A 25,088-nucleotide genomic window follows, 5' to 3' on the forward strand; every position below is an offset into this window, starting at 1 on the left:
GTCGTGGCTCAGTGGTTAATGAATCTGACTGGGAACCATGAGGTTGCTCAGGGGGTTAAGGATCTGGTGTTGCCGTGAGTTGTGGTGTAGGTCGCAGACGCAACTCGGATCCCGCATTGCTGTGGCTGTGGCATAGGCCGGCAGCTACAGCTCTGATTAGACCCCTAGTCTGGGAACCTCCATATGCCAAGGGTGCAGCCCTAAAAAGACAAAAAAAAAAAAAAAAAAAAAAAAGAATTCTGAGTTTAAAATTCTTTTCCTTCAGCATTTAGGAAGAATAGTTGTTCATCTGTATGTCCCTTCCGATTGCTTGCAAAATTTTTAGTTTCTCTTTAGCTTTTAGCAATTTGATTTTGATGTGTCTGGGCATGTATATCTTTGGATTTTCTCAGCTTCTTGAATCTGTAGTTTTCTTTTTCACTAAACTTGGGGATATTTTCAGTCATTATTTCTTCAAATATTTTGCAGTACTTTATTCCCATGGGAACTTGATGACAAGAATGTTAGTCCTTTTGTTCTTGTTCCACAGGTACCTTTTTTTTTTTCCTTATTGGTCAGATTAGATCATTTCTATAATCTGTCTTCAAATTCACTGATTCTTCTCTGTCATCTCCGTTTTGCTATTGTACCTATATAATGAGTTCTTTGTTTTCGTTATATTTTTCAGTTCTGGAATGTTCCTTTGATTCTTTAAAAAGTCTTCTGTTTATATACAGATACTTTCTATTTTAACTTTTGTATTGATGATGTTTAAAATCATTTTAAAAACTAAATAGAGTACTATCATTCAGGCATCCAGAATGGAGCTAGGTGGCCATTGCGAATGTGTTTTCAGAGATGTTTATGCATTGTTGAGAATTTGAACTTTCTGAATTATATCAAACTCACTAACAGCCATTTTCAAAACAATATGCTACCAGGTGCTAGATGCAACCTTGTAGATTGGAAGGTACCTACCTCTTGCACTTTGCAACTATGTAATCATTTCAAACTTAACCATTCCTTGCTTAATAAGCACCCTTCTTGAGAGAACAATTCCTAATTCCTGACGATTTATGTAACCTTGTAGTTTTTTGCCTTTATAAATTTCCCCAATTTTATAGTCTGGCAGAACACAAGTCAAGTGTTTCTTGGATCTGTATCTTCCAGGCTGAAGTCCTAACAAACCCCAAATAAATACCTCTTTTGCTTCTGAAATTTCGATTAACATTGCTTAGAGTGTTCAAAATTGAGCATTTTTGTTATTTTTTGGGGGGGGGGTTGTTGCTGGTGTACAGCAGCTTGATGTTGGATCTTGATTCGCAGACCAGGGATTAAACTCAGCCACAGCAGTGAAACTGCAGAGTCCTAACTAATCACTAGATAATTTTTAATGTCTTTGGTTCTATAACCCCACTATCTGTCATCCTGTCATTTGTGACTATCAGTAGTCTTTTCCTAAGCAAATTGAAATTTGGACAATGTTTCACATGCCTAGTAATTTCAAACTGTATTCTGGGATTTTATTTATTTTAAATTTCATGTTTATTCATATTTTTCAAAATATACATACAGGAGCTCCCCTTGTGGCTCTACAGAAATGAATCTGACTAGTATCCATGAGGATGAGGGTTCAATCCCTGGCCTCATTCAGTGGGTCAAGGATCTGGCTTTGCCATGAGCTGTGGCACAGGCTGGCAGCTACAGCTTTGATTCAGCCCCTAACCTAGGATCTTCCATATGCCCTGGGTGCGGCCCTAAAAAGAAAAGAAAAAAAAAAAAGTACATAAAAAAGGAAGATTTACAACAGTAAAGACTGCCTTACATGCAACATAAATTCCAGTGAACTTAGGCTGGGATCACACATGATTATGGATCAATTCAAGTCAATCTTTATTTTATTATTTACTTAGGCTTTTTGGGGGGCCTGCACTGTGGCATATGGAGGGTCCCAGGCTAGGGGTCAGATTGGAGCTGCAGCCGACGGCCTACACCACAGCTCATGGCAACGTTGGATCCTTAACCTACTGGGTCAGGCTAGAAATAGAACCTGAAACCTCATGGTTCCTAATCGGATTCGTTTCCACTGAGCCACGATGGGAACTCCCTCATCCAGTCTTGTCTAGTCCATTTCCCAGCCACACTTCAGGCTGCAGCCAGATCCCAGGAGACAATGCAAATGGAATTAATGAAACAAACATTTTGAGATCATTTTAAATACACAGTTGAGGAGTTCCCCTCCTGGCACAGTGGAAACGAATCCGACCCACATGAGCATGTGGGTTCCATCCCTGGCTTGCTCAGTGGGTTAAGGATCCAGCGTTGCCATGAGCTACAGATCCTATTAGACCCCTAGCCTGGGAACCTCCACATGTCACTGGTGCGGCCCTAAAAAGATAAATAAATAAACAGTTGACCCTAATAACATAAGTTTAAACTACACAGTTCCACTTACATGTGGATTTTTTTTTTTCAATACTAAGTACTACAGCGCTACACGATCCACAGTTGGTTGAATCCATGGATACAGAACCACATAATGCGTTATCGCAGATAAGAACGAGGCACCGGGCTCAAACCCAGGCCGGGATGGCGCCCTGAACATGCACTTCTGGCAGGCCCCCTGACGCCGTGAAGCTCTGGCGTCACGTCTGAGGACCATTTGGAAGCAGGGCTTCCTCTGACTGGGAGCCTTCTGCAGGGTCTGGCTCTCACAGGTCCTCTCCGCACCCGGCTGCGCCTCCGGACTAAACACATCACCACCCTCAGGCCTTCGGAGAGAAGCCGCCGGGACCGGAGCCAGCCTGTGCGCCCGGGTAGGTTCCGAGTGCGCTCCGACTCCGCTTTTGCGTTCCGGCCGCGGGCCCCCAGGGTGCGCGGCAGGAGGTGGACACCAGGGGCAGCCCTGCGCTGGTCCTGCGGGGCGCGCTTCCGGCCGCGCAGGCGCAGAAGGCCGCGTGCGGGGCCGCTTGATGGGGCCGCAGGTAGAGGCGAGGTTGCCCGGCTGCAGGTGGAGGCAGTGGGTCTGGGACAAGAGGGGTGGGCCAGGGAGGGGCATGCTTGGGGGAGGGGGCGGCGGGCCTGAGGGAAGGGGCAGCAGGTAGGCGGGCCCGGGAGCAGCCGGCGAGGGGCAAGGCTCTGCGGCCGGGCTCGGGGGGTGGGGGTGGGGGGCAGCTGGATCGCGTCCAGTCCGGCGGCCCAGCTGGACTTTAGCTGACGGACACTCTGCCAGGACAGGCTTCCATGCCCGCCTCCTGGAGGTCCTTGGCACTGCTGCTGCCTCCGGGTGCAGCTGTGGAATCGTCTGTGGCCCTTCTTTAAAAAGAAGGGTTTAGCAGTTTCCTTTGGTGGTCTCGGCTTCTCCATCCTTGATCTTTACTATAGAACCTTAAGGCTAAGCAGGCATCTGGAATGTTTAATGTACCCGTGCTTTGTTAGCAAAATGGGATTCTACCCTCAGTTGTATTGGGGACACTAATCCATTCTTTTCTGGTTGTATAAAATATTCTCTATTTGGTAAAAACCACCTTTGTTCCATGGGTTTTCTTGTTTTTAAATTAGGCTGTGAATGTGTAGCAGTGGTTCCTACTTTTTCCTGTTACCAATTTTTTCTTACTGTCAGAAATCCTTTGTGTCTGACCCCCACCATTGCTATTTTTAAATTTACAGAAGCAGGAGCTGTGAGTATCATTTTGCTTATTTTCAGCAAGAAAATTCCTTCAGCCATACAGCCTTAACCCTAGACTTGGAAAACCTACTCCAGAAATATGCCTTTAAAAGAGAAAAAAAGGTGTTGGGGTGGGTAACTGATTTCTTTAAGAATTAGGTAGCCTTGGAACTTCCCATTGTGGCTCAGTGATTAAAGAACCCAACTAGGAACCATGAGGTTGCGGATGGCCTGGCCTTGCTCAGTGGGTTAAGAAGCCTGCATTTCCGTGTAGGTCAAAGTCGGGACTCAGATCCAGTGTTGCTGTGGTTGCAGACGCTGCTCAGATCTCACCTTGCTGTGGCTGTGGTGTAGCCCGGTGGCTACAGCTCTGATTGGACCCCTAGTTTGGGAACCTCCCTGTGCCAGGGGTGTGGCCCTAAAAAGACCAAAAAAAAAAAAAAAAATTAGGCAGTCATGGAGTTCCCATCATGGCTCAGTGGTTAACGAACCCGACTAGTATTCATGAGGACGTGGGTTCAATCCCTAGCCTTGCTCAGTGGGTTAAGGATCTGGTGTTGCCATGAGCTGTGGTGTAGGTCTCAGATGGGGCTCAGATCCAGTGTTGCTGGGGTGGCTATAGCTCCGATTAACCTCTAGCCTGGGAACCTCCATATGCTGCAGGTTTGGCCCTCAAAAGCCAAAAAAAAAAAAGATTGGGCAGTCTTGGAGTTCCCTTTGTGGCTCAGCAGAAACGAACCCAACTAATATTCATGAGGATGTGGGTTCAATACCTGGCCCTGCTCAGTGGGCGGGTTAAGGATCTGGCGTTGCCATGAGCTCTGGTGTAGGTCGAAGATGTGGCTTGGATCTGACTTTGCTGTGGCTGTGGCTGTGGTATATATAGGCTGGCAGCTGCAGCTCTAGTTTGGCCCCTAGCCTGTAAACTTCTGTATGCCACACTTGCAGCCTTAAAGAAAAAGAAAGAAAGAAAGAAAGAATTAGGCACTCTCAGCATCAAGCCCCCATCCCTGCAATGACTGTACTGTGTTCAATTCCATCTAATACCTGAGAGCTGTAAGATTTAGAGGAAGAATATGGATTTAGGGTCAGAAAACTTGGCTCCTCTGTGTACAGTTTACTCACCTCACTCTGACTTAGTTTTATTTTTTTTCCTTTTTTTCCCCTCTTTTGGCTGCCTCAGGGCATATGGAGTTCCCAGGCCCGGGAGCAAATTGGAACTGTAGCCAGTGGCCTACATCACAGCCACAGGAACGTTGAGATCCAAGCCACGTCTGCAACCTACACCACAGCTCATGGCAATGCCAGATCCTTAACCCACTGAGAAAGGTCAGGGATCAAACCTGCCTCCTCATAGATACTAGTCAGATTCCTTTCTGCTGAGCCACGACGGGAGTTCTGGACTTAGGGAAAATTGAAAGGCTAATGAGGCATATAGCTGTAGAGCTGACAAGAAATATGTTAAAGGATTCCTGGGTAATGGTGAGGGTCCAGCACAGATTAGAAAATACGAATTTCTTTTTTTTTTTTTTTTTGTCTTTTTTGGGGGGGCTTCACCTGCAGCATATGGAGGTTCCCAGGCTAGGGGTCGAATTGGAGCTGCAGCTGCGGGCCTACACCACAGCTACAGCAACCTGGGATCTGAGCCACACCTGCGACCTACACCACAGCTCACGGCAATGCGGATCCTTAACCCACTGAGCGAGGCCAAGGATTGACTCCACATCCTCATGGATGCTCATTGGGTTCTTTAGCTGCTGAGCCACAATGAGAAGTCCAAGAAAATATGAATTTCTAAAGTCTTACAGAATTTTGAACCTGATATTGGCATCCTTTGAGTGGAAATGGAGAAAGTGATGTACCTCAAAAAATAAATAAATAAATAAACCAAAAAAATAAAAAACATGTAGGCTTCAGGCCTTAGAGGATCTGAATGTATTCCTGATGGTGCAGGGTAGGATCTGTGGAAGGTCAGGGGCAGGGGGTTCAAGTTAAAAGGATTAATCCTGAGGTATGGGCTGGTGGACTCCCTGGAGGAAGTGGTGGATGAGAGCCTCAGGGGACAGGCACCCTGCAGAGATGGAGATTTGGTGGGATTGGGCACCGGAGGGAGGAAGCAGTTTGAGGCCCTGGAGAGAGAAGCTGGGAGTGATCAGGTGACCAGTGCATTTCTACCGAGTCCCTGCTGCACATTGCCCACCGAGGATACAGGTACACACATCAGGCAGGTGGTCCTCTGAGACCTTACAGTTGAAGAAGGAACAGCAAGAAGCATCGTTCTAGAGGCCTCTTGGGGTGTAGACTTTAACCTGAGGGTAGAGAGGGGCTGTCAAATGTTGTAAAGCAGGGAGTGATCAGGCTTGGGCTTTAGAAAGACCCTGTGTATACCAGAGAGAAACTCTTCCACAGGTGCACGAGAGGTGTGCACAAAACCTATTTCCCCAGCTGTGGTGTAGTCAGTCCGAAACAGTGTGAACTGGAGTGTCATGTTATCTCCTTGGATAAACCTCAAAAACAGAATGCCCCGAGCTTTGAAAAAAGCAAGTTGGGGGAATTCCCAGCACAGTGTCTATGAGGATGCAGGTTCGACCCTGGCCTTAACCCTGGTTAAGGATCCGGTGTTGCCGCAAGCTGCAATATAGGTTGAAGGTGCTGTTCAGAGATGATATTCCTGTGGTTATGATGTAGGCTGGCAGCTGCAGCTCTGATTCGACCCCTAGCCCAGGAGCTTCCATGTGCCAAAGGTACAGCTGTAGAAAGAAGAAAAACCAAGTTGTGAAAGTTCCTGTGTGGTGCAGCTGGTTAAGAATCCAGTGTTGCTGCAGCTGTGGCACAGGCTGCAACTGCAGTGCATGTTTGATGCCTGGCTGGGAAACTTCCACATGCTGCAGGTGTGGCCAAATAATAATAATAGTAATAAAGCAAGTTGTAAAAGGATATGCACTTGGCCCTCTGTATCCACATATCCTGCATCCCTAGATACAGAGGGTGGAAGGTACTGTGCCATTTTGTGTAAGAGACTTAAGCATCTGCAGATGTTGGGATTCATGGCGGGCTTGGAACCAATCCTCTGCAGTTACTGAGAAACGAACAGTACAACACTGCTTGTATGAACCTTGAAAGCATACATGTGTCATGTGTTGTCATTTCTGGCCACACAGCCATGTGATAGAAATAGAAAGCATGCATGGAAGTTATGTTCACCAGTGGTTCTCAAACTTTAGCAGGAATCTGAGTCCTTTGGAAGACTTGTTAAAACAGATTTCTAGGAGTTCCCGTCGTGGCTCAGTGGTTAATGAATCAAAATGCATCCATGAGGACGAAGGTTTGATTCCTGGACTTGCTCAGTGGGTTAAGGATCCAGTGTTGCCATGAGCTGTGGTGTAGGTCGCAGACGTGGCTTGGATCCTGCGTTGCTGTGGCTGTAGTGTAGGCTGGTGGCTACAGCTCCGATTAGACCCCTAGCCTGGGAATCTCCATATGCCATAGGCGCAGCCCTAAAAAGCAAAAAACAAACCAAAAAACAGATTTCTGGGCTCCACCTCAGAGTTTCTGATTTAGTAGGTCTGGGGTGAGGACTCTAGAACTTGCATCTCCCAGGTCCCAGGTAGGGCTGGGCTGCAAGTGCAGGGACCACAGTTTGAGAACCACAGACACACCAGCTTGCCGATGGTGATTTCTTCTAGGGAGGGAACAGAATAGAAGAGAGGGGAGTTCCCATCGTGTCACAGCAGAAACGAATCCAACTAGGAGCCATGAGGTTTCGGGTTTGATCCCTGGCCTTGCTCAGTGGGTTAAGGATTTGGCATTGCCGTGAGCTATGGTGCAGGTCGCACACGTGGCTCGGATCTGGTGTTGCTGTGGCTGTGGTGTACACTGGCAGCTGTAGCTCCAATTAGACCCCTAGCCTGGGAATCTCCATAAGCCTCAGGTGTGGCCGTAAAAAAAAAAAAAAAAAAAGAATAGCAGAGAGGCTCTGAGGGGCGCAAAGGGGCTTCAACTATTACATAACTTTTTTCTCTTTTCCTTTTTTAGGGCCACATCCTCAGCGTATGGAAGTTCCCAGGCTAGGGGTCGAATTGAAGCTGTAGCTGCTGACCTATGTCACAGCCACAGCAACGGCAGATCCTTAACCCACTGAGTGGGACCAGGGATCAAATCCGAGTCCTCGCGGATACTAGTTTGGTTCGTTACCTCTGAGCCACAATGGGAACTCCTAAAATGTTTTCTTTCTTAAAAAAAGTAGGATGCAGTGTTATTTCACACAGCTGAATGGATGCTCATAATCTTATGTTTTAACTTTCTCTGTGCTTGAAACATTTCAGAAAAGAAAAAAGATCCTACTCGCTGTGAAAAATGGATTGGAAAAGAGAAAGCAGTGGGAGAGTGTGTAGGAAAGTGTTGCAGAAGCCCAGGTAGGAGATGTCTAGACCAGGGCTGGGGGTGGAGGTGGCAGAGAGAGGAAGCGGGGTGTGAGCAGATTTGGGAGGGAGGAATCAAGCCACATGGATTTGTGCCTATCACCATGGGGACTTGTGACAGGAGAGAGAAGTCAGTTGTGGGCATCCCAGGTCTTGAGGGGCCAGCTGAGTGAAGTGTAGGAAGGGCCACAGAGCAGATTTGAAGCCATGAGCGTGGACTTGGCCTTCAGAGCCATGTGTGTGGTGAGACCACCTAGAGAGCATGGTATGGAAGGGGGCCCTCGGCACCTGGGGGGATGCCATCGCCTAAGGCAGGCTTGCCGGCTGCTGACTTCCACCCATATTTATGTGGCCCATGAGCTAAGGATGCTTTTCACCTTTTGAACTGTTGGGGGAAAAAATCAAAATGTTTTGATGAAATCGGACTCTTGGCATCCGTGAGCAGTTTAGTTGGAGGACGTCCACGCTCATTTGTGCAGGATGGCCTGGCTGCTTCTGCGCCTGACCACCGAGTGGAATAACCGTGGGGCTGCCTTGTTTGCTCAACATCTCCGCTCCACGCCCGCCCATCTCAGTGCTGTGGTCCTTCGATTCCAGCTTCTGGCCTCTAAACCCAAACATTTATTGTCTGGCCCTTTTCAGAATAAAGTTCACTGGTCACCGACCTCAGGCCTAAGTTGAGACCCTCTTGGTCACTTTAAATGCCGTAGAGGAGAGGCGGCAGTAGTTTTATCCATTTCTTCAAGGTCACCTAAGAATCAGGTGTTGGTGGAAGAAGCTCAGGAGGGTGTGAGGCCTGAGTGGTGAAAGTCGTCGTTGTGTCCATGGCAGCCAAGGGGGAGAGGGCCAGAGAGAAAGATGCGGGCCCGGAATCTCTCTGAGGAAGGTGAGCAGACACCCCCCGGAACAGCGCTGGCTTGCTGGCAGGACGCAGGTGCTGGGCTGAGCAGTGGTGTCATCTGGAGAAAGGAGGGTCTGGGTGAGGCGGGAGCTGTTGAGTGGACCCGGGGTTTCCCGAGGACTTTGTCGTGAAGTGGAGTGAGCACAGTGCTTTCTTATTCTTGGGCAAGTACACTGACCCGTAGAAGACTCAACTTCCTGCTCAGCAGGAGTGGTGTCACTGCTGACCTGCGGCCTTATTGCCCTGAGTCACTGGAAGGATAGAGCTGTCACTTACTGAGACTGTGAACACTGTGAAAACAGCAGATTTGAGGGGAAAGAGCAGATGTTGAGTTTGGGAAGTATTTTTTTCAGGTTGACATATATATATATGTACATATACACACATACATACATACCTACATAACACTTTATCTATCCATCTGTCAGTGGACACTTGGGTTGCTTCCACATCTTGGCTATGGTAAATAGTGTTACTTTGAGCATGGGTGCATATATCTTTTGGAATTAGTGTTTTTGTTTTTTTCAGATATTCACCCAGGAGTGGATTGCTGGATCACACAGTAGTTATGTTCTTAGTTGTTTTTTATTTTTATTTTTATTCATTTGTCTTGTTAGGGCTGCATCTGCAGCATATGGAAGTTCCCAGGCTAGGGGTCAAATCAGAGCTGCAGCTGCTGGTCTCCGCCACAGCCATAGCAACTCGGAATCCAAGCTTCGTCTTTGACCCACACAGCAGCTCATGGCAATGCCACATCCTTAACCCACTGAGCAAGGCTAGGGATCAAACCTGCATCCCCATGAATACTAGTTGGGTTTGTTACCGCTGAGCTACAATGGGAACTCCATAGTCCTAGTTTTTTGAAGAAAAACTATTTTCTACAATAGTTGCACCCATTTGCATTCCCACCAGCTGTGTACAAGGGTTCCCTTTCTTCACATCCTTGCCTCTTGTCTTTTCTTTTCTTTTCTTTTTTTTTTTTTTTTTTTGTCTTTTGTCTTTTTAGGGCTGCACCTGCTACATATGGAGGTTCCCAGGCTATGGGTCTAATTGGAGTTGTACCTGCTGGCCTAAACCACAGCACATGGGTTCCGAGATGCATCTGCCACCTCCACCACAGCTCACGGCAACGCTGGATCCTTAACCCGCTGAGCAAGGCCAGGGATCAAACTCGCATCCTCGTGAGTACTAGTTGGGTTTGTTTCTCCTGAGCCACGACAGGAACTCCCAGTCTTAACCTCTTTACAGGCAGCCCTGCTTGGCTTTGAGCCCAATAGAACACAGCCTTGTTTCCATCTTTCCTAAGCTCCTCTGTCACCTGAATTCTGCAGTAACTCCTCTTTTTGTCCGGTTGAGACGCTCGTGGTCTCCTCACTGTGATAAGTTAATACACGTGACAGGTTCATCTGGGTGGACGAACAGGCGGACCCACATAGGTGCACAGAATTTCTGGTAGCCTGTGATTGGAGAGAACAGTGTCTCAGTGAGAAAGCAGTTGGCACTGAAGGAAGAGGGTTGCCGCTTCTTTGTAGTGCCTAGAGCAGGGCATGTGGGGTGCGATGGGGCTTTAGGGAGCAGACGGGCAAGGAGAGGCTGGAAACCGGCTCTGGAGCCCTGACCAGCTGGGGCTGCGCGAGGCCTTACCTTCAGCTGCTGCACCATCTGGGGTCAGAGCCTGAGGGGCCTGGCAGGAGGGCAGGGCCTGGGGAAGGAGGCCCACCTGGATTGTTGCCACTTGTCTGTGTGCAGAGGTACATTTTTTATTTACCAAACCTCCTTTTTGGTCCTTTGCGGCAGAGTGCCTTCAAACCAGCTCACAGGGCTGGCCCTGACTGACCTGGGAGTGGATGGAGACCTGAGCTGGGAGAAGGAAAGCCCCCCTGGAGGGTAAGGCTGCATAGCACGGTGGCCTCCAACCAGAAGGCACTGGGTCCATTCTGTCACTGGTGTCCTGCATGTCACAGCATGGTGGTTAAGCTGGCACACATTCTTGTCTGGTAGTGACACTCTTCCACCGGGTGGTCAACAGCATCTGCCTCGACTGTCCAGGCCCTTCCCCAGCCCCTCCCCTTCCACCCCCACCCCCCAGCAACCAGGCAGTGTGCCTTCACCACAGCCCCAAGCTGCACCAGGGCTGGAGCTGAGACCTTGGGTGGTGGCGAGGGCCCCACCTCCTGGTGTCAGCTCAGGGCAGGGTTTGCCTCAGGTCTCCTGTCTCACCACCATTGTACAGGCTCATGTCTTCTCAGGGTGCTGGTCCCGGGTTCAAGCCAACCCACCCCAGCCTCTGCCACCCCTGGGGCACTTTCCACACCTTTGCTTCTTAGAAACCTCAGGGGGCTTTTGAGTACCTTCCAGGGAACACCCCCTCTCAGCATTCCAGCTGTCCCCGCCACCCCCACCCCGCCCCAGCTGCCCTCCCACTGCCCTTTTCTGTCCTCTCTTGCCCTGGCTCCACTGGACTAACAAAACAGAACTTGCTTTCATCTAACTAACCCCTCCGTGAAGACACTGTGGGGGAGACAGACATACCAGGACACCTTTGTCCTCCGAGTTGTAATAAACTGCAAGGATTCTGGGAAGTGCTGGCCTCAAGCATTTGGCACAAGGCTGGTGTCAAACCTTCTTTGGTCATCTCAGTGATGCTGGGACCAGGAGGCTGTGTCACCCTCAGGCCTCATGAAATAAGACCACGGCTACTCCTTGTTTCACTGTCTATTTTAGGAGCTCGAGGAGGACGACACCATGGAGACGAGACCCCAGGAAGGCAGGAAGGGCCCCCCTCGCAGGGACGTGCCCCCGGTGGTGGGGCTGCTGCTCTCCATGGCCCTCATGAATGCCCTCCTCTACCTCTGCCTCGACTGGCTCTTCATCTTGCCCCCGCGCTCTGTGGGAGAGCCCAGGCACTGTCCCCATGGCCACTTCAGGATGGGACAGATGAGCAACTGCTCCCCGTGGCTGTCCTGTGAGCAGCTGAGGACGGAAGTGAGGCAGATGAAGCGAGTTGGCGAAGGAGCCGTGAAGAGGGTGAGTTCCAGGCTTACGTCCAGGGTAAAGGGTGGGTCCACGGGTTTCTACCCTCCAGCCCAGTCAGCGCACACCTGGGACGTTGTCGGGCTGAAGTCATGCAGAGGAAGGAAAGGCTGGATACGAAAGGAGTGCTTGGCTTGGTTGTTAACAGTAATAGAAAACTAGAAAGAATAACTCTAGGGGAACAGTTCCTGTGGTCCAACCACTTGTAGACTATTCTGTAGCCAACAGGTGTAGCAGCATGAAAAAGATCTTATGGTGATAGATACAAAAGTAAAATAGGAAGTTGTACAATATGCTGTTTTCATCTGCAAGATGATTTATGTAGAAAAATGTGAAAATGATAGAAAGTGTGTTATGGTGAAGGAGGATTTGGGGCAATTTTTTTCATTCTTATTTTTCAAACTCTGTAGTAGTATTATTTGATTAAAATTATTTTTTATTTTAAAAAGAGAAACCAAAGGGACAAATTAAGTTCTCACATAGAAGCTTCCAGAGCCCTGTTTCGTGGGCAGCCCGTGGGCTGTGTTTCCACAGTGGTCACACCTGTGGTAAGTGCACCACTCTAGAAGCCAGTTAAGGCTGGTGAACCAGACAGTCCCTTTGTGAGGACACAGCGAGTGAGGGGAAAGGGCAGGGCGGGGGCAGGGCAGAAAATGCTTGGGCGGGGGATGGAGCTGCAGCTGCTTCTCTAACAAGAAAGGAGCCACCTTGAAGCAGGAGGTCAGTCGGGGGAGAAGGAGGAGGAATCAGTGTCCAGTGAGACCATGAAAGAAGTAACTGGTTCCGTCCGCTCATTGTAGTGGGCGCCCAGCTCGGCAGTGAAGGAACGCAGGCCCAGGAAGCTAGTTGAGGAGGAGGCTTCAGTGAAGACAAGAAGTCGGAGGTCCCGTCGTGGCTCAGCGGAAATGAATCTGACTAGCATCCATGAGGATGCCGGTTCGATCCCAGGCCTCACTCAGTGGGTTAAGGATGGGACGTTGCCATGAGCTGTGGTGTAGGCCGACAGCTGTAGCTCCCATTAGACCCCTAGCCTGGGAACCTCCATATGCCGTGGGTGCGGCCCTAAAAAGACAAAAAATAAATGAATAAATAATAAGATGACAAGAAGCAGATATATAGTGAACTGTGTTAGTGACACTCTGCGAAGACAGCAGAGCAAGGAACGAGCCTCGGGCTTGTTACTCTAGACTGGCAGGATGGCATGAGTGTTTGGGGATGATGTTCCAGTACACAGGATGGGGCCTTGCAGAGGCCCCTAGGTGGAACATGCTGGGTTGTCTGGGGACCAGAGGAAGGGGTCAGAGATGAGGATCTTGCAGGGCTGCGGGCCTCAGGCACCAGGGCAGCCACATTGACGGAGGGAAGAGGTGGCAGCCTGTGTGCAGAGCAGATCAGCGAGAAGCTTGGTGAGAGATGGGGGCTGTCCACACTGGAAGCATCGAGAAGTTGGTGGGCCCTGGTTGTATTTGAAAGGAGGCAGGAGGTAGGTTGGATGGATGTGGGGTGTTGCGGGGGTGACAGAGGTTGGGCGGCAGGGAGGACAGGGGTGGCGTTCCTGTGCAGGGAGGATTCTGTGTGTGGGGGAGGAGGCCAAGCCGAGTCACAGGCAGTGGGCAGTTGTCGGGGTGCGGGGCTATAAATCCAGGCCAGTATTGACAGCTATAGGCTGTGACAAAGTCACCAGGGAGGTGACTCACAGCCAGTTAGTTTCTGTCCCCTTCAGAGTGAACTCGGGGAGCTGCCCTGTTGTTTTTGTGTTGTTGCACTCAGGGTATTTTTGGAATTATTTTCACAATTGCTTTTTATCCTGAAGGATGTTTTTGAGTAGCTTTGATGATGACAGATTATTGTTTCAGGACAGATTTGATTTTAGGGAATGTCAGGAGATGACATGCATCCCACCAGATTCAACAGAGTGGAATATGGTTAGTTTAGGCAAAGGGTGACTAAAAAGCTGTTACCCTAAGATTTTGTGTCTTGGCTGAAACTTGCCCTCGGACCTGTTTTGAGGGGGCAGTGTCAGCTCCACCCCGCAGAGCCTTGACTGTCCTGCCCCATGGACTTCCCAGGGCCTGCAGGTCCTGATCCTCCACACTGGCACTCATTCCACAAACGCGTTTCCCGTCGCTACCCACCCCCCATTTGGGCATCCCTCCTCCCTGGCACTCGAGCTGGGGGTGTAGATTCTCAGCAGGAGCTTCTGTAACCAAGTATTCCTCCTAAACACATGCAGGCCGTCCCTCCCCATCCAGTGTGACTGGTTTCTCATCATTCGGCTCTCAGCATCAGATGTTACCTCTCTGAGAGGCTTTCCTTGACACTCCTCTTGAACCTGCCCCACACGTTGTGGACTCTGTCTAGCATCTCGTTTGTTGTCTCTTATAAATGCAAGCTCCCAAGGGCACAGTCACCAGTTCCCTTTGTGTCCTCAGCATCTAGCCCCATGCCTGGTACCTGAATCCATATAACGTTATATATTAGCTTAACTCTCACGGTGTCCGAGCATACCCCCTTCCCCTGGATGGTTTCTGGTTTGTGTTTGGAATTGCGTCCCATGTCCTCTCCTGCCCCTAGTTTGGACAAGGCCAACTGACCCCTGATTTCCCATTTTCTGTTCTTTAATTATGAAAGCAGTACATTCAGCTCAAATTTTTTTTTTTTTTTTTTTTTTTTTTTAAGGGCTGCACCCACAGCACATGGAAGTTCCCAGGCTAGGGGTCTAATTGGAGCTGCAGCTGCCAGCCTACACCACAGCCACAGATCCAGGCTACGTCTGTGACCTACACCACAGCTCATGGCAACGCCGGATCCCTGATCCACTGAGCAAGGCCAGGGATCGAACCCTCATCCTCGTGGATCCTAGTCGGGCTCATTACCACTGAGCAACAAGGGGAACTCCTCAGCTCGAACATTCAGAAGGAGGTAGAGCAAAGAGTGGAAGTCCCTTTTGCCCCTTCTTCTCTGTCCTGACTTACTCCCTGGGGATGACCGTGAGTGTAGATTTTTAAACCCAAGATGATACTGAAAGGACCAGGCACGTTCTCTGCCTAAGGGCAGCAGCACCCACATCTCAGGGCCACCCACTTCCTGAACCACAGATTTGGGCAACAGTACTCATAAGGAAGAGGAATGGCTGTGATAGAACAGATCCTTCCAGTAGGCGGACGCCCCACCAGGTGGGAGCTGTGACACGATGCACACTTCTGTCATACCTGGTCCCCTGGGGAGCTGGTGGTGGGTCTTGATGCAGCATCCTGGTGCTCAGCAGGTCATATCTCTGGTAGCCGCTTTCTCTTGCATGTTTTGTCCTTTAAGATTAAAGTATGGTACGTTAAGGAGTTCCCACTGTGATACAACAGGGTCTGCAGCACTGGGATGCAAGTTCTATCCCCAGCTCAGCGCAGTGGGTTAAGATCTGGTGTTGCCACAGCTGTAGCTTAGGTTGCAACTGCGGCCAGGATCTGACCCCTGGCCTGGGAATCCATGTGCCAAGGGGTGGCCCAAAAAGAATTTTTAAAAGTATGGTATGTTAAAAAGCCATAACATTTGGGTTGGATCCCATAGAGGGAATGGATTCAGTTCTTTCCTTTATATCGCTCTGTCCTCTGGTTTTGTATAGTCTTAGAAGGGTTCCATGTGATCTGTTTTTTTTGTAGAAGTTTGTCTGGAGCACAGATGCTGCGAGAAGTAACAGCATCCACTGCTCCATCTCCTCTGCCAGGCCTACCTTGCATCCCTCTTAGTCTTGGGCCCTTCTTCTCCTCTGTGCTCACTGGCCTGGGTGGCCTCATCCAGCCCAGGCCTTCATCCCCTGAATGAATGCTAGGCTTTTCTGTCCCCTGCTTCTACCACATCATGGGTGTTGAAGGGCTTCTCAAGCTAAGTGTGTCACGGACTGTCCCCTCAGCATGCTCCTCTTTCACTCCCCACCTCGCCCAAGGGCAAGCCGTCTGTCCAGGTGCTCACACAACCTGGGGTGGGGGGCGTCCTTGCACCCCACTTTCTTATATCCATGTTCAGCCCATTAGCAAGTTATAGTGTCTCTGCACTTGGGGGGATCTGGAGTTTGATCCCTCCTCAGTTTCTGCCTGTGTGCTCTCCCCATGCAGGCCTCCACAGCTGGTAGCCTCCAGAGTGGGCTGCCTGCTCGCCCACCTGCTCCCTTTGGTCTACGCTCACGCTGCAGCCAGAGTGCTGCTCTTGTTATGATCACATAGTGTGTCTCCTCTGCCCCAGCTCCTCCAGCGCCCTCTGTGTCCCTCTAGTCCTTTCAAACACCGAAGGCCCCTCCCAGCCTCTGCTCCCCTCCACCTGCTCAGTCACTGTGGCCTGAGGACATCCTACCCCAGGGCCTTTACTGTGCTGTCCTCCTCCCCAGGATGTGGTCCCCAGATGCTGCGTGGTGAGCACTTCCCCGGCTAGTGAAAATTTAACCCTTCCCTGCTTAACTTTTCTCCTTCCAGTATACTTCACACAGCCCTGTTTGTTTCTCCGTTGTCTGCCTTCTGCATGGGAATGTAAATATCACATGGGGAATGATTATTTCAACTTTTTTATTGACATAAGTGCTTGTTAAAGGAACGAAGACAGATTTGACTACTTTTTTTTTTGTCTTTTTGCCTTTTCTAGGGCTGCTCCCTTGTCATATGGAGGTTCCCAGGCTAGGGGTCCAATCGGAGCTGAAGCCGCCGGCCTACGCCAGAGCCACAGCAACGTGGGATCCGAGCCTTGTCTGCAACCTACACCACAGCTCACGGCAACGCCAGATCCTTAACCCACTGAGCAAGGCCAGGGATCGAACCCCCAACCTCATGGTTTCTAGTCAGATTCATTAACCACTGAGTCACGACGGGGACTCCCAGATTTGTCTACTTAACAGCGAAATACTATTTTACCATTAAAGGCCACGTAAACTAAGCTAATTATTTTCTAAGAGTTGTCTTTCTAATAAAGGATCACATGTATAATAAAGAATATATAAAGACCCCCTAGAAATTAATAAGCACAAAGCAAACAACCCTAGAGAAAACTGTATGAAGGACAGTGAAGACTTTGCACAGCAGACAAGCAGGAATGCCCAGAAGGTGAAAAGCACTGCCTCATTAGTAACTGGGGGAAATACTGAAAGGGGTTTTTCATCCATTAGACTGGCACAGATGACCAAGATCGTAGCGCCTAGTGTGGGTCCGGCTGAAGAACCCAGGACTCATGCATGACTGGTGAAGTACAGGTTGGCCTCGACGGGAAGGGCACTGATGGTACATCGTCCTCAGTCACAAAAATACCTTCAGGTGTGCATGGGAATGTACATAGAAGGCTCTTCGTTGGAGCGTTGTTGTTAATAAATAAGTGGGAAATAATTGAAATGTCCATCAAGCCTTTAAAAATAGATCACTTAACATTAAATGTCTATGCAAAATTATAGAGCTGTATGGAAAAAAGAACCTAATCCATTCTGACAGCATCTGCTACAGATTTTGTGAATTTTGATTCTATTATACCTAGTTGTTTTTTGTTTGTTTGTTTGTTTGTTTTGTCTTTTTGCCTTTTCTAGGGCTGCTCCTGCGGGGTATGGAGGTTCCCAGACTAGGGGTCTAATCAGAGCTGTAGCCACTGGCCTATACCAGAGCCACAGCAACACGGGATCCGAGCCGTGTCTGCGATCTACACCACAGCTCATGGCAACACCGGATCCTTAACCCACTGAGAAAGGCCAGAGATTGAACCCGCAACTTCATGGTTCCTAGTCGGGTTCGTTAACCACTGCGCCACAACGGGAACTCCCTATTATACCTAGTTTTAAGAAAAGATTATCTGTAAAATCTTACACCTATACTGTGAAATATTATGGGCTTTAAAAAGAATGACCTGGTCTGTATATACATTAGGGAAAGATTTCTGAGGCATCAGTTAAATAAAAAAAGCCAGTTGCAATAAATATATTTGTTGTAATAAACTCAAATGCTGTTTTATAAATGTACATTAATACATGTAAAAGCATAGAAAAATTTCTGGTAGGTTACCAACTGAAGAGTTATCTAGTTTCCTTTGGGATGAGAAGTAAATACAAAAAAAGATCTACACCTTCTGTATTTGAACTTTGAACTCCAAGGCATGTATTCATGGTGGCCAGCAGGTTACGGATCTGGCGTTGTCACTGCTGTGGTGCAGTCTAGGAGGGGGGTCCAAAGGAGTGAAGGATCTCAACAAAAATGACTTTTGTATTGGAATCAGATAACAATTTTAGTGCTGGTGCAAATCTATGAAGAGAATAAAATCTGTCCTATCGAATAAAAATAAAAAGGAGTTCTCTTGTGGCACAGCGGGTTAAGGATCTGGCATGGTCACTGCAGTGGCTTGTGTTGCTCCTCTGGCACAGTTTTGATGCTGCCTGGCCTGGTAACTTTATATGCCATAGGCGCAGCCCAAAATAATAATAATTAAAAAATACATACTTATGAAACAGAGTGACTATAGCAATCAGAGCAATTTTTTTTTTTTTTGGGGGCCGTGCCCGCAGCGTGCCAGAGTTCCCAGGCCAGAGATTGAACCAGCAGCACAGCTGTAACCAGAGCCACAGCAGTAACAACACCAGATCCTTAACCCGCTAAGCCACAAGGGAACTCTTCAACTTGACTTTTTACAGCCGCACGTGTGGCATATGGAAGCTCCTAGGGCCAGGATCAAATTGGAGCTGCAGTTGGGGCCTATGCCACAGCCACGGCAACATGGGATCCAAGCTGCATCTGTAACTACACTGCAGCTTGCAGCAGCACCAGATCCTTAACCCACTGAAGCAAGGCCAGAGATTGAACCTGCATCCTCATAGACACCATGTCGGGTCCTTAACCCACTGAGCTACAACAGGAACTCCTCAAACTGATTTCTTAATAGAAATTTTCCATACTGAAATTTCTCAAATTTGTTTTTTTAAGTCTTAAAGACTTCTCTTTGGAGTAAACGGTCAACGGCAGTTACATGGGTTTTTCTGTCAATGACCCTCTCTTCTCAGGCCCAAAAGAAATCTTCACAGCCCACATCTATCTGATATAGTATTTTTTAGTACTTTGAAAAGTTGTTTTAAAATTAAAAGTCATCTGTATATTCATTTTGGGAAAAAAAAGTTGGAAAATACCAAAAGGTATATATATATTTTTTCAAAAAAGCATACAGAGAGAACCAAAAACACGAGCCTGTTACCTTTGATTTCTGTGTAATTTTGTCTTATTTTGTGCAGTTAAAACAGTAGTGTAAACACACTTTGTATCCTTTTAATTTAGAAAATTTTTTTTATCTGTGAAAGAACCCTGTCAGCATCTGTATCACGCTACCCCTATAACCTTCTTTGAGCCGTCCTGTGAAACAACTGCTCCTTGATTTTTGATGGAGGGAAAGGTTCCAGTTATGCTTTTATAAATAACACTAGATTTTTATTCCCAGAACCTTTTTTTTAATGATTTTTTTCCATTATAGTTGATTTACAGTTCCCAGAGCCTTTTATGTATTTCAGATTACTGCCTTACATAGATTGTAGATGTAAATGTTAAGGGCTCTTGATAAATACGCCCGAAGTTGCTTTGGTAACCTTTATTTTAACACCAAAGAAGATGAAGCCAGAGGGACACAGCCCATGGGGTCAGGAGCAGCCCAGGGCAGTGGTATCCTGACCTGGAACCTTGCAGTCTTCTGCCTTCCCTTTGGGGGTTTAAGTAGAGAATAAGAGGTTCTTAATTCTATCCTCACTGATAGTAATGGGCTTCCCAGGCCTTACAGTACTGCTGCTCCCCTGCTAGTTGTGTGCCTGCTGTGTGCCAGGACAGCAGGTCCAGTGTACGTGTAGCATTTCAGCTCCTGCTTTTACAGCTGAAGTCACAGAAAACCACGGACCATGTAAAAATGTGTTCCTTACATAGAGCTGTTCCTTATTGTGGTTTACTCTGCTCCCTTTTAAAGTGAACGATGATGTCATGTGCTGGGCTGGCTGGGCTCATCCCCTGCGTTGGATTTTCCAGTTCTCCATTCACCACTCCCTCCCTATCCCCTGCTGCACCGCTTTGAAGCTGGGGCCTGTTTGCCACTCAGTGCCTTTGTTCTTGCAGTCCTTGCTCCTGGGAATACCCCCAGTCTCCACATCACCCTGCAGGCCCCAGTCATCCTGTGGACTGGCTCCCACGATGTTCCTGCCCGCTGTCCGGGTGGCCCTCAGCACCCTGACCGGCCACTGCCCGCCCCCACCCCTGCACTGGCCCTCTGTGCTGACACGGCACTTGTCTTGCCCAGCATCTTGTCCTGCTCTCTCCCTTATTTTTTTTTTTTTTTTTAATTTAAGGCTGCACCTTGCAGCATATGGAAGTTCCCAGGCTAGGGGTTGAATCGGTGTTGCAGCTGCTGGCCTACATCACAGCCACAGCAATACGGAACCCGAGCCGTGTCTGACCTACACCTAAGCTCGTGGCAATGCTGGATCCTTAACTTGCTGAGTGAGGCCAGGGATTAAATTCACAATCTCATGGATAATAGTCAGGCTCATTACCGATGAGCCCCAATGGGAACTCTGTCCTTCTCTTAAGTATCTTTGGAGCAGAGCAAAATCACCTCGAGGACCGGGTCTGTGCCTTTTAGTGTCTGTATCCTCTGCACCACATCCTGCTCTGAAAGGCATTTGTCAGCCTATGGCCGTAACACCCTGAACGTGCCGATCTCGTCTGAAAGACATTTGTCACGTTGCTTCCCAGCTACCAATCAACAAGGGTTCCAGGTTGACATTCTCTGTGGTTTGGTTTTAGGTATTCCTGTCTGAGTGGAAGGAACGCAAGGTGGCTCTCTCTCGGCTCACCAGGTTGGAGATGAAAGACGACTTCCTGCATGGACTGCGGATGCTGAAGTCGCTGCAAAGCAAGCATGTGGTCACGCTGCTTGGCTTTTGTGAGGATGACAGCACCATCCTCACCGAGTATCACCCCTTGGGCTCCCTGAGCAACCTGGAGGAGGCTCTGAGCCTCCCCAGATACCAGAGCATCAACACGTGGCAGCACAGGCTGCAGCTGGCCCTGGACTACGTGGGCATCATCAACTTCCTGCACAACAGCCCTCTGGGCACGCTGGTCATGTGCGACTCCAGCGACCTGCCCAAGACGCTGTCCCAGTACCTGCTGACCGCCAACTTCAGCATCGTGCTGAATGACCTGGACGCCCTGCCCCTGGTAAACCACAGCTCCGGAGCCCTGGTGAAGTGTGGCCACAGGGAGCTCCGAGGGGACTTCGTGGCCCCAGAGCAGCTGTGGCCCTATGGAGAGGACATGCCTTTTCAGGACGACCTCATGCCCGTGTATGATGAGAAGATTGACATCTGGAAGATTCCAGACGTCTCCAGTTTCCTTCTGGGGCACGTGGAAGGGAGCGACATGGTCCGGTTCCACTTGTTTGACATTCACAAGGCGTGTAAGAGCCAGACGCCTGCAGAGAGACCCACCGCTCAGAACATTCTGGACACTTACCAGAACGTCTTGAATCTGCTCAGAGACACCGCGACTTCTCAGACCAGAGAGATGCTGTAGAATCCAGTACAGTGAGAGCTGGGTCAAGGAAGGCTGGAGGAGTTACAGCGGCTCCGCTCTGACCTGGGGTCTGTGTTATTCCCGTGTGCTGCTTCCTCTCTGGCCACGTGCTCGTGTGAGCTTCCCTCTCCTGGCCACCTGGGCGACGGCACACTCAGTCCTGTGTAAGCCTGGCTCCAGGCGGAGATGCAGAGAAGCAGTGAACCTGGCTCGATGCTAAAGGAAGTACACAGCAGGCCTAACAACAGAATATGTAAGCCTGTAAGAAATGTGTATAGGGAAGGTTTTTAATGGCAGTGTGTGGAAGAAACACAAGTGATTCTCCAAAGAGTATTTTTTTCCTCATTTTTTTAGACGGGGTGTTTGTGGTGTATTTCACATGATACCAAGGAGGCCACCTCTACCGTTTTAAATGATCTGTGAGGCTCCTGTGCCTTTCACTTCCCAATGAGCTAGCATGCTCTTTGAAATTTTGAATGGATAAGGAATACTTTTTTAAACATTTTATTTTTATTATTATGGGTTTTTGGTTCGTTTGTGTGTTTTTTGTTTTTTGTTTTTTTTGCCCCTACCTGTGGGCGTTCCCAGACCAAAAATCCAACCTGAGCCACAGCAGCAACCCAAGCCAGTGTCCTGTCAGCACTGAATCCCTAACCCACCAAGCCACAAGGAATCCCCAGGAATATTTAAAATATCACTTATGAAGGAAATTATATCTGTGTTACTGCTTTGAATGGTGCAGTAACCATTTACCCTTCAGCTGGATTTTCTGAGTCTAAAACTTAATTATTGTGACCATTTTACATCAACAGTGTCACTCATTACTGGAATATGCCTCGCACTTCCATTTGAGTCAAATAATTGAATTCTTCAAAAAACTCTTTCAGGGAGTTCCCACTGTGGCTCAGCAGTAACAAACCCACCTAGTATCCATGAGGATGAGGGTTTGATTCGCTGGCTTGCCTCAGTGGGTTAAGGATCTGGCATTGCCATAAGCTGTGGCGTAAGTCACAGATGGTGCTCAGATCCCAAGTTGCTGTGGCTGTGGCTTAGGCTGGCAACTGCAGCTCCAATTCTACCCCTAGCCTGGGAACTTCCATATGCCGTGGGTATGGCTCTCAAAAGACAATAATAAAAAAAAAAAGCTCTTTTGGGAGTTCTCTTGTGGCTCAGCAGGTTGAGGATTCAGCATTGTTACTGCTGTGGCTCTGGTTACAGCAGAGGCGCAAGTTTAAACCCTGGCCCAAGAACTCCCAACATGCCATGGGCACAGCAAAGAAACCAAAACAACTCTTGGTTCCTGTCATCCTCGTTGCTTTGGTGTGTATTCATCATCACCAGTAAAGGGGATAAAGCTAAGCTCACACTGAAGGGCAAAGACCCTGTGCAGCCAACTGTTTTCCTGGACTCTGGCAGGCCTCACAGTCACTGGGACGGCGGGGAGCTGGCTCCATGGTCTCTGACCCAGTCTCTCTGGGCGGAATTTGAGACTTTGCATTTCTCTCTGGTGATGCTGATGCTGCTGGTCTGGGGGCCACATTTTGAGAACCACTGTCCTTCCCTGTCAGGGAGGGCAGCCTGGGCAGTAGGACAGGGGGTGGGGTATTGTCAGCATTACCCCTGTGCTCATCCCTCAAGCACAGGGCTTAGGGCTGAGCAGAGAATACGTTTGCCCAGAGTATATGAACTACTTTTTGCTGTAAGAACTCCACCAGAACCCACTAGGATGGCTGTAACTAAAAGGATGGACAATAACAAGTGTTGACCAGGTTGTAAAGAATTGGGACCCTTGTGCACCGCTGGTGGGAATATAAAATGGTGCAGCCGCTTTGGGAAACAGTCCGGCAGTTCTTCAAAAAGTTAAAGATCGAGTTACCATGACCCAGCAATTCCAGCCCACAGTACTTACCCAAGAGAATTGGAAACACATCCACAAAAGAATTGTATACGAATGAATGTTCAAAGCGACACTATTTTAATAGATGAAAGATGAAGATAGCCCAAGTGTCCTTGAGCTGGTGAATGGATGAAGAAAACGTGGTCCATCCATACAATGAGATGTCATTCAGCCATAAACAGGAATGAAGTACTGATAGATGCTCCAACATGGATGAACACGCTAAGTGAAAGAAGCTGCCAGAAAAAGACCACATGTTGGATGGTTCCATCTGTTTGAAACATGCAGAATAGACAGACCCTGGGTAATAGAAAGGGAATTAGTGGTTTCCAGGGGCTGGCAGGAGTTTGGGGTTAAGCATGGGGAGTGCTTGCTAATGGGCACAGGGTTGTTGAAAATGTTCTGAAACTATATGGTGGTGATGGTTTCACAGCTCCAAATGTACTAAATAACACTGAAAAAGGGAAATTTTGATATGTGAATTATATCTCAATAAAGCTGAAAGCCTCCCCACCTCTGCTGCAAGGCTGTGTATCTCCTGTGACCTTTTCACTTGACATGGTAATTACTGTGTGGAGTCGCTGATTAGGTAATGCCCTGTTCGTGCTGTTATTCTGGTTGGAGGAGTTTTCTTAGTGTTTTGGACTTTGCATTAGGGCGAAACTTGCAGTTTCAAACCAATTTGTTTTTAAATACTGGCAATAGAGCTAAAGTGAATAGCATGGCGTATGGGAAGGGACACTGCCGGGATCAGAAGATCGGAGTTACAGTTCTGCCCCTGCTTCTGACTCGTGTATAGTCTGAGACATACCATTTTCTAACACAAGAGAGTTGGTGAGAGACATTTCCAGCTTCTACTCTGCTTCTGATTTCTTCCTGATGCTTTATTTTGCCAGTGCCAGACACCAAACTGGACCTGGCCCTTCAGATTCAGTCTTCAGCTTCTGCTCAGTACCAACAGGACTGTAAAATCATGAGGAAATTACCTTCTAATTAAAACCTAGATGGTTGCCCACAGTTCAATGAAATAATACATGAATAAAATAAGTTTAACAGAGAGCTAGAATTCATAAAAGAGCCAAATCCTGGAGCTGAATGCTACAATGAAAGTCGTATAAAATGCAATAGAGAACAACAGACTTTGCTAGCAGAAGAATCTCAGTAATACAGTGAAGTTGAAGACATGTCATTTGTTCTTTGTAAGACAGGAAGTTGAAGACAAGCTATTTGAAATTTTCCAGTTGGAGAACAAGGAAAAAGGAATGAAAAAGAGTGAAGAATGCGTATGTGAATTATGGATACCACCAAAAGAGACAATCTGTGCATTATTGGAGTCCCAGAAGAAGAAGAAAGGGAAAGAGGACAAAAAGGTTGTTTTTTAAAAAATAATGGCTCAGAACTCCCCACATCTGGGGAGAGATTTGGACATGTAGGTTCATGAATCTCATAGGTTCCCAAAAACATTGTTGAATTTTTTTTTTTAGGGCCACACTCACTGCATTTAGAACTTCCCAGGCCAGAGGTCAAATCAGAGCTGTAGCCATAGGCCTATGCCACAGCCACAGTAACGCCAGATCCAAGCTGCATCTGTGACCTACACCACAGCTCATGGCAATGTCAGATCCTTAACCTG

At 48.3% G+C, this 25,088-nt stretch overlaps 1 long non-coding RNA gene across 8 annotated transcripts; it reads left to right on the forward strand.

Moving 5' to 3' along the window:
- Window positions 2,666–23,970, forward strand: POMK. 8 transcript variants are annotated; one of them, XR_002339907.1, is made up of 6 exons: window positions 2,666–2,795; window positions 7,972–8,061; window positions 8,814–8,953; window positions 10,766–10,855; window positions 11,693–11,995; window positions 20,788–23,970. It is a non-coding gene; the product is annotated as a protein-O-mannose kinase (long non-coding RNA). The 8 variants fall into 8 exon arrangements; XR_002339909.1 differs by lacking the exon at window positions 2,666–2,795 and adding an exon at window positions 2,865–2,963 and having other exon boundaries at window positions 8,710–8,953; XR_002339905.1 differs by lacking the exon at window positions 2,666–2,795 and adding an exon at window positions 2,865–2,963.

This window comes from Sus scrofa, chromosome 17 (assembly GCF_000003025.6).
Source record: "Sus scrofa isolate TJ Tabasco breed Duroc chromosome 17, Sscrofa11.1, whole genome shotgun sequence".
NCBI classification, from domain to species: Eukaryota; Metazoa; Chordata; class Mammalia; order Artiodactyla; family Suidae; genus Sus; species Sus scrofa.